Here is a 13,092-nt window from a genome sequence, read left to right on the forward strand (position 1 = left end):
AAAAAATGCTGACCTAGGGTTGGGCTCAGTCAGTGCACAACCCACTACAGCTCTGTTTTCAGACTAAATATATCACCTTTCTCCACAATCATTACTTTTTCCCCTTTGAATACTAAGGACTGAGCCTAGGGCCTAGCATTTAGAAGGCTAGTATTCTACCACTAAGCTAAATCCCCAGGCCTCTTCTGAGTTTTCATTTTGAGGCACAGTCTTGCATGTTACCTAAGCTGTCCTTGAGCTCACTTCACTATCCAGACAAACCTTGACCTTAAGTTTTCCTGTCTTGGCCTCCCAAGTAGCTGGGATCACCAGCCTGGGTACCACATCCTTCCAGCACCATTTCCCCCACACTTTACCTGCTTTTACCATCCAAAAGCATGGACTTCCTGGTTCTCCCTTTCTGCCCCTCAGATCTCATCAGCCAAATGTGTCTCTGGCCTCTGAAACAGCATCCCTTGGGGCCACACTGAGTCTGGAACTTAACCCCCAAATGGAGCTACTCTTGGGAATAAAAAAATGCCCTCATTGATCACTTCATGTCAGAAAGTATACACTGGGGGTCCTGAGAAAGCCAGGACGTAGGTCACCACAATCCCAGCCATTCCTTCCCTTTTATCCTCCATCATCTCCCTACATCTCCTGACATCTTAGAAATAAAAGCCTGTACACAACTCTACCCATCAAAATGGCAGTCAACATCCAGTCCCAACACTAGACACATGGCACGTGTTCCCTAGAACTTCTCTGACATCTCAGTAGAGAGATGAGCCCTGACACGTGACACTGTCTCTTCCCTGATCCTGACACCTTTCATTCTATGGTATGGTTCAGGTATGTCTAACCACTCCCTGGACACACACTGAGTCAACAAGAAATATTCCTAATGCAGTGAGAACATCTTTGGTAAAGAGTTTTCCATTCCTGTATGATAGCCTAAAAGTACTGCAGGTATCCATGGTTCGTAGCAGAAACACCATGCTGTAACTCAGGTCTAGATGCTCCGAATAAGGATGGAGAGACAATACAGAAATGTTATACTTGATTCTTCCAAAGTCTCTATTACAAAAGGTAATTAAGAGGCTACGTCTCTTAGGATAACATGAAGTTACAAAACTGAGGACCTGTGCGAGACCTCGCATATCATCTACTCTCTGTATCCCATTTTGTAGGCCAGCAAAAGTGATCCAAATAAAGTAACTTGTCCAGGAGTACAAACAAGGTTGCTGGTACCAAACTTTACAGATTCCAACTCTTTCCCTTGCTCACTCCTCGTTTGTTTTGTATTGGTTTTATTTTGTTTTGTTTCAATCAAGATCTACATTTATAGCCACAAGTTAGCCTTGAATTCACTCTGTGGCCTCAAACTTTCTGTGATCCTCCTGTTTCAGCCTCCCAGGTGCTGAAATTATAAATGTGAGCCACTCCCACCTGGTCAATATCCTCACTTCTGTAACAAATTCTGAGGCTGATCAGACTCTTTTATTGCTGTCATTAGTCCTGTCTCAGATATGTGCTCTAAACAAATCAGTAGTCACCTATTGCCAACTCCAGCCAAGTACACAGCACATCAGAGTGCAGCCATGTTGGCTGACTTCCCCCAGATGGTTTACACAAAGGTTCCACCTGAATAAGACAATCAGTAGTTACAGTATTCCAGACAGCATAGGTACACCATTTCCAGTGCCCCAGACAGACAGCTGAGCATAGAAGGGGTACACTTTAGGAGAATGAAGACAGAGTGGCAGAAAACTCAGAAGCACATGGTTTGGAGGCAATACCAGGACTTAGTAAAGAGACACCTCTACTTCTAAGAGCTGTCCTTGTGAGGAGCTGTCCCCTGGTGATCAGGGATGTTAGCCCCTACAACTGTCTCTGTGGCTTTCACACTGGTATCCTCTGTCAGTAGAATCTATTTATTTATAGCATGTGTCTCCCAGCTTTCAGCTGCTACTAGAGGACCAGTTGTGAATCCACAGGAGATATCAGGCAAAGGAACTCATGTCACCTTCTGACAAAGCAGGGTTGATGAAGAAAGGTTAACTATGGTAACCGTCTCACAGAGGGTAGTGGTGCATAGCTGTAATCCTTACACTCCTGAGGCTGAGGCAGGAAGAACATTTTGAGGTTAAGGCCCACATGGAATAAATTCAAAGAGCTCCAGGCCAGCCTGGATTATAGTGAGACTCTATCTCGGGGACGGGGGGGGGGGTGTTGTGGTGACTCAATTCCCCACACCCATACTCTAGCTCCAAGGGATGACACCCTCTTCTAGTCTGGTCTTCATGGTCAACTATTGGAAAGCGTCACGGATTTAAGACTCACACGCCTCTTAGAGGACATGATGCTTCTTGGGATGTTAAGAGTCTTTAAATCTTCAAAAAAAAAATAAGATATACAGACTAAAAAAATAGCTTGCTTAGTAAAGGGCTTTGATAAAATCCAGGGTTTGATCCCCAGAAACTATATAAAAAATGTCAGGCATATAGTGGTGCGTGCTAAGAATCCCAGTGGTAGGGAGGCTGAGCCAAGAGAAACTCCTTGTGCTCTCTGGCTAGCCAGTCTAACATAATCAGTGAACTCCAGGCTCAAAAGAGATGCTGCCTCAAAGAAGGTGGATAGCATCTGAGGAGCAATACCTAGAGTTGTCTTCTGGCCTCCACATGCACAGGCACACACATCCACATGCATAGTCATGTGCATACACACATCTGTTTAAAAGCATAATAAATATGTTTTAAATATATATGATATTCCACTTCAATCCAAACATAAGGAGCGTGATACGCAGGGCGAAGAACTTCTGAATAGGTGGGACTCCATACAGGGCTGCTGTTGTTTTTTGTGGGGTGTCCAGCCCTAGGACCCTTCTCCTGCCTCTCTTCAGCTAGGTGGATACAGATCCCCCTTCCACTTCCAGTACAGAAGTTGCCTCCCCTAGAAAGCCATTCTAACCTCCAAGGCTTGCTTCTAGTAGCTCAAACAAACACCCTGGAATCATCCCCCAGTCTCAAATCTATTCACACAAAACACTCACCCCATCTATCAAGAATCAAATTGGCATGAGTTCAACATAACACCAGAACTGAGTAAAGTGATCACCCTGAAAGCATGGGAACCTGCCTTTAGATCCCCCAAACTCATGTCAAAAGTGTGTCTATAACCAACTGGGAGCAGAAACAGGAGGATCACAAGAGTTTGATGGCCAGCCTAACCAATCAGCAAGCTTCAGGATAAGCCAGAGACTATCTCAAAAAGAAGAAAAAGAAGAAGGAAAATAAGAAGAGGGGGGGAGGAGGAGGAGGAGGAGGGAGAGGAGGAAGAGGAGGAGAAGGAGAAGAAGGAGGAGGAGAAGGAGGAAGAGGAGGAGGAGGAGAAGAAAAGAAGGAGGAGGAGGAGGAGGAGGAAGAGGAGGAGGAGAAGAGGAAGAAGAAGAAAGAGGAAGAAAAAGAAGGGAAAGGAGAATATAGTGATAAAAGAGGAGATCTAACATCAACCTCTGACCTCCATATACACATACCTGGGCATATGACCCAATACACACACAATCCACTCATGCATATGCTACACAAACATACATACACAGTACACCCATGCATACACTATATAAACATGCACACACATAGCACACTCATGCATACACTACACAAACGCATGCACATTCCACTCATGCTTATACTACACAAACATACACACAGTCCACCCATGCATACACTACAGGAACATTACCACATACACAACACATACATACAAACACTCCACTCATGCATACACTACACAAGCACACACACATACACACACACACACACACACACAATAACTAAGTAAAGCCTCTCATACAACACAGTTGCATTTCTTGATTCATACATCATTAATTTGAATGTCTATGTTTATTGTTTGCTGCTGCCTGCCCCACACCAAAACAATGTTAGCTTCTTGGGGAAAAGATTCTTTTGGTTCACTGACATTTTCTAAGGTCTATACACGTAGAAACCTAACAATTGTTCATTTTTACTATATAATTCTCTAATCCTAAGATTTGCTCGAGTGCAACTGACCGAGGTCTTTGCACAAAAATGTATCTTTTAATTACACACTTGCCTATGCATAAATCCAAGCTGTCATGTAATTTCTTACTAGCCTAGCCATTTCACTAGACTGCAAACCACAAAGGGTCTATTGCTGGTCAACCTGGCTGGCTGTCATTTCCAGCACCCAGGCCAATGCCCTATCTGTGCAGTGAAATAGCCCATTTATGGAGGGCCAAACCCTTTGATGTTTTCAATCCAGCAGATCATTTAACCTGCACAATAGCACAATGAGGTGGGCCAGATAAGGAACCAGAAGCCCTAAGAAGTAAAAAAGCCTATGGAACGTTACACATGGTTAAGGATGTAACTTAGATCCTGACCTAGGAAGTCTGGGTCCAGAAGTCAAGTTCCAAGGTACTACATTGATTGCCTTCACTAGACAACCAATAAAAGATGTTTAATGATTGAATCAATGATATTTTGTTTAAAAAAGGGGGGGGAAGCATTTTTTATTATACTGCATGAGTGAAGTGTCCAGAAAAGAAAGTTGTACCCAGAGCAGGTACAGGTCATCTTAGTTTGAGGCTAATTCTTTCTCAAAAAGAGATGAGTGAGTTGACATAAACTCAAAGACTTAAGTCACAGAGGCAAATAGAAATTATGGAAATTATGAACAATCAGCGCCTTTGAAGGGTGATGTGAGAATTCAAGTCCTCACTTCAAATCTAGTGATTCCTCTGGGAGGGGAAGCTCTGAAGCTGTGGGGCCCCAAAGACATTCGATGTGCATTACAGGAAGGCTACGCTCGCCCTGGCACATCCACCATACCCACATAGTGCAATCATGCATAATGGTAATTAATAACACTTTGTAAACAAATGTTTTGAGTCTACTTACATGAGGTACCTAGAAGAGTCAGAGTCACAAGCACAGAAACAGTTGTCGCTCCCAAGGCCTGAGAAGGGAGGGAATGAGCACTTGATGTTTAGTAAACAGTTTTAGATTGATGTGATGGAATGTTCTGGACAGACTGATGGGAGTGGTTGCATCATAATGTGAATGTACTTAGTGCCATTACTATACATTTAGAATGTGAAAGTCATAGCTGTGCCACATGTATTTTATCACTAAAAATTATATCATATTAGCCTAAGATAAGAAAATTGTAAGTTCACAGCCACTCTACAAAGAATCATCAACACATTCTTCTCCTCCTCCTCCTCCTCCTTCTCTTCCTCCTCCTCATCACCACATTCCAGAGACTTGGTTCTCTCTGTAAACCCATGGCTGGCCTTGCCTTCTAGTCTCAACTATAAATCTGGAGCACAAACCACACCATGGAAATTGAAGTCTTCTCAGTGCACCCACCAAAGCAGGCCGCTGAATCCAGAAAGTCTGCAGTGTTACTCTGTATGGTGTATCAGCAGTCACCAAAAAGGTTTGCAAAAAATACCCAGAAGGAAGTAACCATCTTCAGCAACACCCAAGAGCGGCTCACTCATTTGTCAAATAGTATTTGAGCACTTTCAAAATGTACAGCCTGAGCTGAGCTAGGGTGACAGCTACCAGGCTCCTACTTCTTGGGAATCCAGCTTAGACAAATTTAAATAACATGTGTTTCCAACCCCAAGATGTCAAGGATATCTTTAAAAAAAGTGAAGGGCTGAAAAGGCAGGTCAGTGGTTAAAAGCATCACCTGTTCCTCTAGGGTCCAGGTTTGATTCTCAGAACCCACATGGCAACTCATAACTCTCTGTAACTCCAGCTCCAGGGAATCCAGCAGCCTCTTCTAGCCTCTGTGGGCACCAGGCACAGGAACACAAATGATACCCAAACATACATGTAGGCAAACACCCGTACAAATTAAATGAAATAAAATTTATTTTAAAAAATAACTAGGTAGCTACAGGCTGAAGGAGGCTTCTGTGGTGTGTGCTGAACAAGAGTGTTCATTTGGTGAGTAGTTCCCTTCCTGAGGCCCAGCTCTGTCTTTGTTGTGCACAACTTGGATGTATGAGCACAAGAGTCACCCATGCTAATGTGGTGACTCAGTCTAGCTGCATGGATCCAGTGAGACCTTGCCTGGAGACAGGTGGGACATTCAGCTGCTGGAACCAGGAGCCAGATACACCCTAAGGCTCTGGGCAGTAAAGGAGCCAGAAGACAGCTCAGTTCAGAGGTTTTATCTTTGAGCTTAATTCTGGCTGACAGTACCCAGAACAGCCTATCACAGTTTTTAAAATGGCCCTTTTTGAATACATGAGAGAGCTGCTGGCCTGACCATCAAATGTTCACACACCAGAGTGAATAACAGGAGGTAGAGGTTCCTCTAGTGAGAGGCCAGCCACAATTATCTCCCACACACTCGCTCATCCTTGGTGCTTGATTAGGGAGAGGGTGGATTCCGCTCTCAGGCCAGAGGCACATGTGTGCAGCAAGATGTGGCAGGTGCGTCTGGATAAGCAGGGAGGGACTGGTTGGTAGAACACACCCACTGCCAAGCTGGGGGCAAAAATAGCCTAGAAAGGGAAAATAGAAGGTAAGGTTTATTTCTTAAATGAGCTTTGATTACTGTGAATGATCAACCCTGTGACATTGTCTTAAAGGACATCAAGCTAATTCCTCACACCATGGCTAATTGAAGGCACAGAGTGGTAAAAATTGGGCTTGTTCTTTGTATGTCCCCAGGTGATGTGTTAGCCCCCCTGCAACTACCCATCTATAGCATCTAGAAGGAAACATGCTTCTTACTCATGGGATGTTCAAGCCTTGAATGAGTATCTCCATCTTTCAGCACTGTATTCCTGTCCTAAGTCTTTGGTCATACTCACAGTGCCCCACCACCACCCTTGCTACTGCCAAAGTTACAGATGTCTCAAATCTACACAGCATCTGGCCCTAGACTGAACTGCACCTCAGAGGGTCAATTGGGCCTGAGATTAAGCCTTTGAAAAGATACAAGGCTACCCTCTAATTCTGCATAATTCCTGCCTCTACAAATAATGGCCAGGAACAATACTGATATTCACCTATGATCAGACTAGATTGGAGAAGAAATCCTTGCCTGCTCCTGGGGTTTCTTTCATTGCCATGTCTCCACACAAAACGGGGCGCATTACTGGCAGCCATTACCTGAGAAAGCCACAGGAAATGCCCACAGTTTGAGTTCCTTCATCTTGGAGAATCCTGGTGCAAGCCCTTCCTCTAGGTATTTTATGAGCAATCCACGGTGTTACCTTTTGAGCCCATGATGGTGTGGAGAGAAAGAAGAAGAGACCAATGGTAGACAGTGATCACCAGCCCTTAGAAATGCCTGTTCTGCAGAGGCAGGCTGGAGGGAATCTCTGTGAGGATTTCTGCTCCCAAATCCCTGAAATCTGACGCCAATAAAAGGGTCAAAGGATAAACCCTATTGTTATCTGAGGGGAGCCATAGCCAGAGAGTAGGTCCGCTCAGTGAATATCATACGATCCTAGGTTGGATCTTCGGAGTGTGCTGGTTGGTAGGCAATAAAATGGAACATTTGACTGCAGGTGGGATGTGGGGAGGCAATATTGGCTAATGAATCTTGAGATCTTTTTTCTATACTTCTAAACACTGGGCCTTGTATAATTTTGCAGTGAAAGTTGGCACCCCATGCAAGCACAGTTCTGTGAACTAAGCGGCAGGAGACAGAGTGGAAATGGTTAAGGTGATCTTGCGCTAGTTTTTTGAGAATGTTTGAAATTTTTAATAATCTCTTCAAACTGAACTTTTTTTTATTATTGCAAAAATGTGATAGACAAAACACTGGGAAAAAATCTAGAAAACTTTATAGGAAAAAACATGATGGGAAAATTATGATTTGTTTTATTCTCAAGAAATATGTCTATAAATATTCATTCTCCTGGCTTCCTTTTATACTAAAAATAGGTTTAATTGAGCAGGACATACATAAATGCAATCACCTTTTAAGAAGTAGACATTTATTCACAGAATAAACTACCATAATTCCAAGTCCTTCTCCACCCACAAGACCAACCACTCGGGATATAGGTATAGTTGCTGTCAGAATTTTAAATTGTATTTATGTAATTGTATGTGTCCTTTGTGTGCTGTCTAGTATTCCAGTCTATGGGTATAAAGGATTTTACTTGAGTAGTAGCTAGGATGGATTAATTTTTCAATTTCCTTTTGTTTGTCCTACTTGTTTTGATATCCTAGACCCCGGAAATAGCATAAGACTGAGATAAACAAGCAGGCTTTCTGTCATGGAACCCACAGTCCAGTGGAGGAGACAGGCGTTAAACAGCCTAGCACAGAGACATGTAATATATGGTTACAATTTCTTATTACCACAAACAGCACGTCAGTAAACACCCTCTGTCTCTTCCTGTGCCTCTATTTTAAATTCCTACTAGAGTGTATCATATGCTTGAGAAAACCCAAATTATCCTCTTCATCCTTTCCTGAAATTGAGTCATGTAGCCTAGGTTGGCCTGAAACTCCATATGTCCCAGGCTAACCTCAAACTCTTGACCCTCCTGCCCCAGCCTCCCACATCTTGCTATCCCAACATGAAAGCATTTACAATACAAGTATGCGCCACCATGCTTGTTGGTTCTAGGTGGGCTCTGAGGATCAGGCTCCAGTTTCTTCAAGGCAAGTGCTTTACCTGAGCCTTTGGGACTAGGTTTTTGAGTTCATCACAGCTGGTATGTTTCTGGAACTTTTTTTTAACACTTGAGTTTGACTGACCCAATTTTATTCTAGTCTTACAACAATATGAGGCTGTCTTCACTGCTCCACAGTGGGAATGAGTATGCATCTGTGGATCTGGTTAGTCTGCTTTCTCGTCTTACAAAGGACTGTTCTTATTGGAAATGGAACCAAGAGAATAGGTAAATTATGGTAGTCACATAGTGGGATCCTATATGGCAATTTGAAAAACTAGAGTAGCTAAATATATCCATAAGAATAAACGTCCTGAATAAAATTTTCCCCTGAATGGGGAAAACAAGTTGCTTAAAAACTTAATGGAGAGCCGGGAGTGGTAGCACATCTGTTTAATCTCAGCACTTGGAGGCAGAGGTCGTCAGATCTCTGAGTTCACAGCCAGCCTCATCTACATAGTGAGTTCCAGGACAGCTAGAGTTACATAGTGAGTCCCTGTATCCAAAAAGAATGAGAATATTATTTATATCAAATTTAGCATATGGAAAACAATATGTAATATAATTTAGAATTCCCGTATAGGTTAGAAAAACCGAAAGGAAATTCATGCACATGACAAAAGCCACAGCCAGTGTAGAAGGCAGGTTTGTCATGCAGCTTGCAAAGCTAACCTCAGGTCCTTGACCTGCCTGATGTCTTTCAAGGCCCTGTACTTAACATTCAATTTCTTAATTTTGTATTCACCAAACTGTGTTGGCCTCCCTGTAAGTGAATGGCAAGGAACAAAAGAAAAGAAAGGGAAGAGGGGAGAGAGAGATAGAGAGGGGAGAACAAAGGGAGGAGGGAAAGGAAGACAGGCCCGGAGGGCAAAGAGAAGAAAGCAGGCATTAGTAGTTCTTAGGTTCTCTATAAGATGCATAAAAGTGTACAAGTATGTGTGTACGTCTGTGTTTGTGATGTGGAGTGGGGGGTGGGGATAGTACATTAAGAAAGTTCTGCTACTTTTCACTACTTGACCTGGGGTCATTGGCCAGTTTCCAGACTGTACCAGAATGTGTATTTACTGTAAACTGGAGGGTGGGACAGATGGTATTTGAATGAGTTCACAGAAGAGTGTCTTGAACAGCCCCAGGCCTGAAAGAGAAGGGAAGTCAGATGACTGGACATTGCCAGGAGTGCTACCTTACAACCTCCAGGTAGCCCTCCTGCCCACAGGCCTTTCCCTCACAGAGCCCAGACCCAGAGAGAGAGAGAGAGAGAGAGAGAGAGAGAGAGAGAGAGAGAGAGAGAGAGATTGTGCCAACGAGTTTTATTAACCTTGTCTGCTCCATGTGAGAGACTGCTCCTCAATGAAGGGTTACATCAGATGAGCTAAGGTACCAAGGACCCCTGAAGCCCCATTCTGCTTTGGTTCTTTAACCATTCAAATCTCACTTCTCCTCCAAACTTATTACTAAACAACAAATGAGGCTCGGTGTGGTGGTACATGCTAGTGCTCAACAGACTGAGGCAGGAGGATCACAAGTTACAGGCCTGTCTGTGTTATATAGGGAGACTCCATGTCAAAATAATAACTGGAACACAATAAATAGAGGACAGTTATACCAACAGCTTCAGTCAGGTATCCATGACAACATCAGACTTCCTTCCTCAGCATTGGGCCCTAAACACCACTGCATTCCATGGTTGGGTCAAGACTGATTTCAATATCACCTTTCTTAGACGCCAACCTCGCTTCCAGTTTCAAATCATCATAAATGTACTGGGGCAGAAGTTCTTACAGCTAACATTAACATATCGCTCTAAAGACCATTTTGTTGTTGTGTTTTTTAGAAAGTCATGTCCTTGGCTGGCAAGATGGGTAGGGTATTTGCTGCTGATCCTGATGACCTGCTGAGTTAGATCCCCAGAGCACTTGTGATAAAAGGTAAGAATTGCCTCTCATACATTGTCCTCTGATCTCTTTTCGTGCACCATGACACATGCACATCACTACACACACATGCACGCGCACACATATCACTATATAGACACACACTCTATAAATAATTAATATTTAAATACATAAGTAAGTATGTATGTATGAATGTACACATGAAGGGAAAGAGGAAAACCATGCCTATAATTGGAGCTTCTTTGTCAGATCCTGAAAGTTTCAAAGTTCATGAGCTACATTGCCAGGTACACATCTAAAAACAGTGTCAGTTCACACCTACAAGTCAAGACACGGATGTCCACTTTCCCTTGCCTAAACTAGCAACAAGTGTTTGTGTGGTATTCTTAATATTTCCCCTTTTGACGTACAAATTACCTTTATGTCAACTGAGGTTTTTTTACATAGAAATCTTTTAATTAAATATATGTAATTTTCATTTCAGATTTGGTTTTCAGAGGAGACATTCTTGGCACACATCTGTAATTTTAAAACTCGGGAAGGGAGTTCCTGTGAGTTTCCTCCTGCTGTGAACATCAGGGCTCTGGCCTCCATCTCCTGGCCACCTCCCTCGCACCATGGCCCCTAAGCGGCAATCTGCGATCCTGCCTCAGCCCGAGAAACCCAGACCCGTTGCTGCCCCAAAGATGGAGGACAAGTCAGCCTCTCCAGCCTGCCGAAGGGAGAAAAAGAATAGCAAGAAGCAATTGAACATATTGATGAAGTACAAAATGAAATAGACAGACTTAATGAACAAGCCAGTGAGGAAATTTTGAAAGTAGAACAAAAATATAACAAACTCCGCCAACCATTTTTTCTTCAGAAGAGGTCAGAATTGATCGCCAAAATCCCAAATTTTTGGGTAACAACATTTGTCAGCCATCCACAAGTGTCTGCACTGCTTGGGGAGGAAGACGAGGAGGCCCTGCATTATTTGACCAGAGTTGAAGTAACAGAATTTGAAGACATTAAATCAGGTTACAGAATAGATTTTTATTTTGATGAAAATCCTTACTTTGAAAATAAAGTTCTCTCCAAAGAATTTCATCTGAATGAGAGTGGTGACCCATCTTCAAAGTCCACCGAAGTCAAATGGAAATCTGGAAAGGATTTGACAAAACGCTCAAGTCAAATGCAGAATAAGGCCAGCAGGAAGAGGCAGCGTGAAGAGCCAGAGAGCTCCTTTCCCTGGTTTACTGACTGTTCTGATGATGGATGATGAAGAAGGAGAGGCAGAGGATGACGATGATGATGATGAAGAGGAGGAAGGGTTGGAAGATATTGATGAAGAAGAAGATGAGGATGAAGGTGAAGAAGATGACGATGAGGATGAAGGGGAGGAGGGAGAGGAGGATGAAGGGGAGGATGACTAGCACAGAAGACCGATGGATCCAACCTTCTTTTTCATTTTATTTTTATTTTTTTAAATTTCCCCAGTCCCTGGGAGTGAGTTGCAGTCCTTTCCTCCCAGTCCCTCTGTGCTCAGTCGCCCTGTTTTTGAAGTCTCAACATCATGGTTCTCAACTAATTTGGGGGAAAATACCTTGAGCAAAATACAACAGGAAAAGAATCTTCACGTTTCTGTTCTAAATTCATTTTTATCCTTGTCTCAAACTGTGGATTCAACACCACCACCATGCTCTGTGGGGAGAAAGGAAAGCCCTCCAGTTCCCTTGGCTCTGCTGGAGGCTGGAGGGTACTAGGCCCCTGTGTAGTAGTGCATAGAGTTCTAGCTTTTTCTTTTCTCTGTATATTGGGCTCAGAGATTACACTGTGTCTCTATGTGAATATAGACAGTTAGCATTTACCAACATGTATCTATCTACTTTCTCTTGTTTAATAAAAAGGAAAAAAAGAAAAAGGGGGGGTATAGACAGTGAGCAAGGGTTGGATTGAGGTGTTGGGTGGGTAGTGGGCATCTGACAACATGGCTTCTCCTTTGGCACGTTTCATTGTGACGTTTAACAGACATCCTTGCCGTTTAAGGTGACACTTAAAATAAAACTCTCTCCTGATGAAGACTTGAGCCCTGCCACTCAGTGGGAGAATCAGCAGAAGCTGTAGGGTTTTATTTGAAGTTGGCATTCTCTGTTGTAACTTTTATCTTTAATTTTTTTCTTTTCCTTTTTTTTCCTCTTTTTTTTTCTTTTTCGGTTTTCACTGGAAGGAAAAAGATGCTCATTTTAAATGTTGCCGTGTACAAGTTGCTTTGTTACAATAAAATCAATGTGTACACAAAGGAAAAAAAACTCGGGAAGGAAGATCATAGATTCCAGTCCATTCTTGGCTACACAAGAAGACCCTACCTGAGGGGAAAAATGCTTTAAAAAAGAAAGTTTTAACTGAAAAGATGGCTCATTGAGTGAGACAATTGACACCCAATCATTGGTACCTGAGGTCCAAGTCCTAGAGTCTATACACAAGTGAAAAACCACAGGGAGCTCATCTAGAACCCTAGCTCTCCTAAGGTGAGATGTA

The 13,092-nt window shown here is 43.0% G+C and overlaps 1 pseudogene; it reads left to right on the forward strand.

The window, feature by feature from the left end:
* The first annotated feature begins 11,192 nt into the window (after positions 1-11,192).
* Set-ps13 (Set nuclear proto-oncogene, pseudogene 13) lies at positions 11,193-12,875 on the forward strand (annotated as a pseudogene).
* Positions 12,876-13,092: the final 217 nt, after the last annotated feature.

This window comes from Rattus norvegicus, chromosome 15 (assembly GCF_036323735.1).
Source record: "Rattus norvegicus strain BN/NHsdMcwi chromosome 15, GRCr8, whole genome shotgun sequence".
Classification (NCBI taxonomy): domain Eukaryota; kingdom Metazoa; phylum Chordata; class Mammalia; order Rodentia; family Muridae; genus Rattus; species Rattus norvegicus.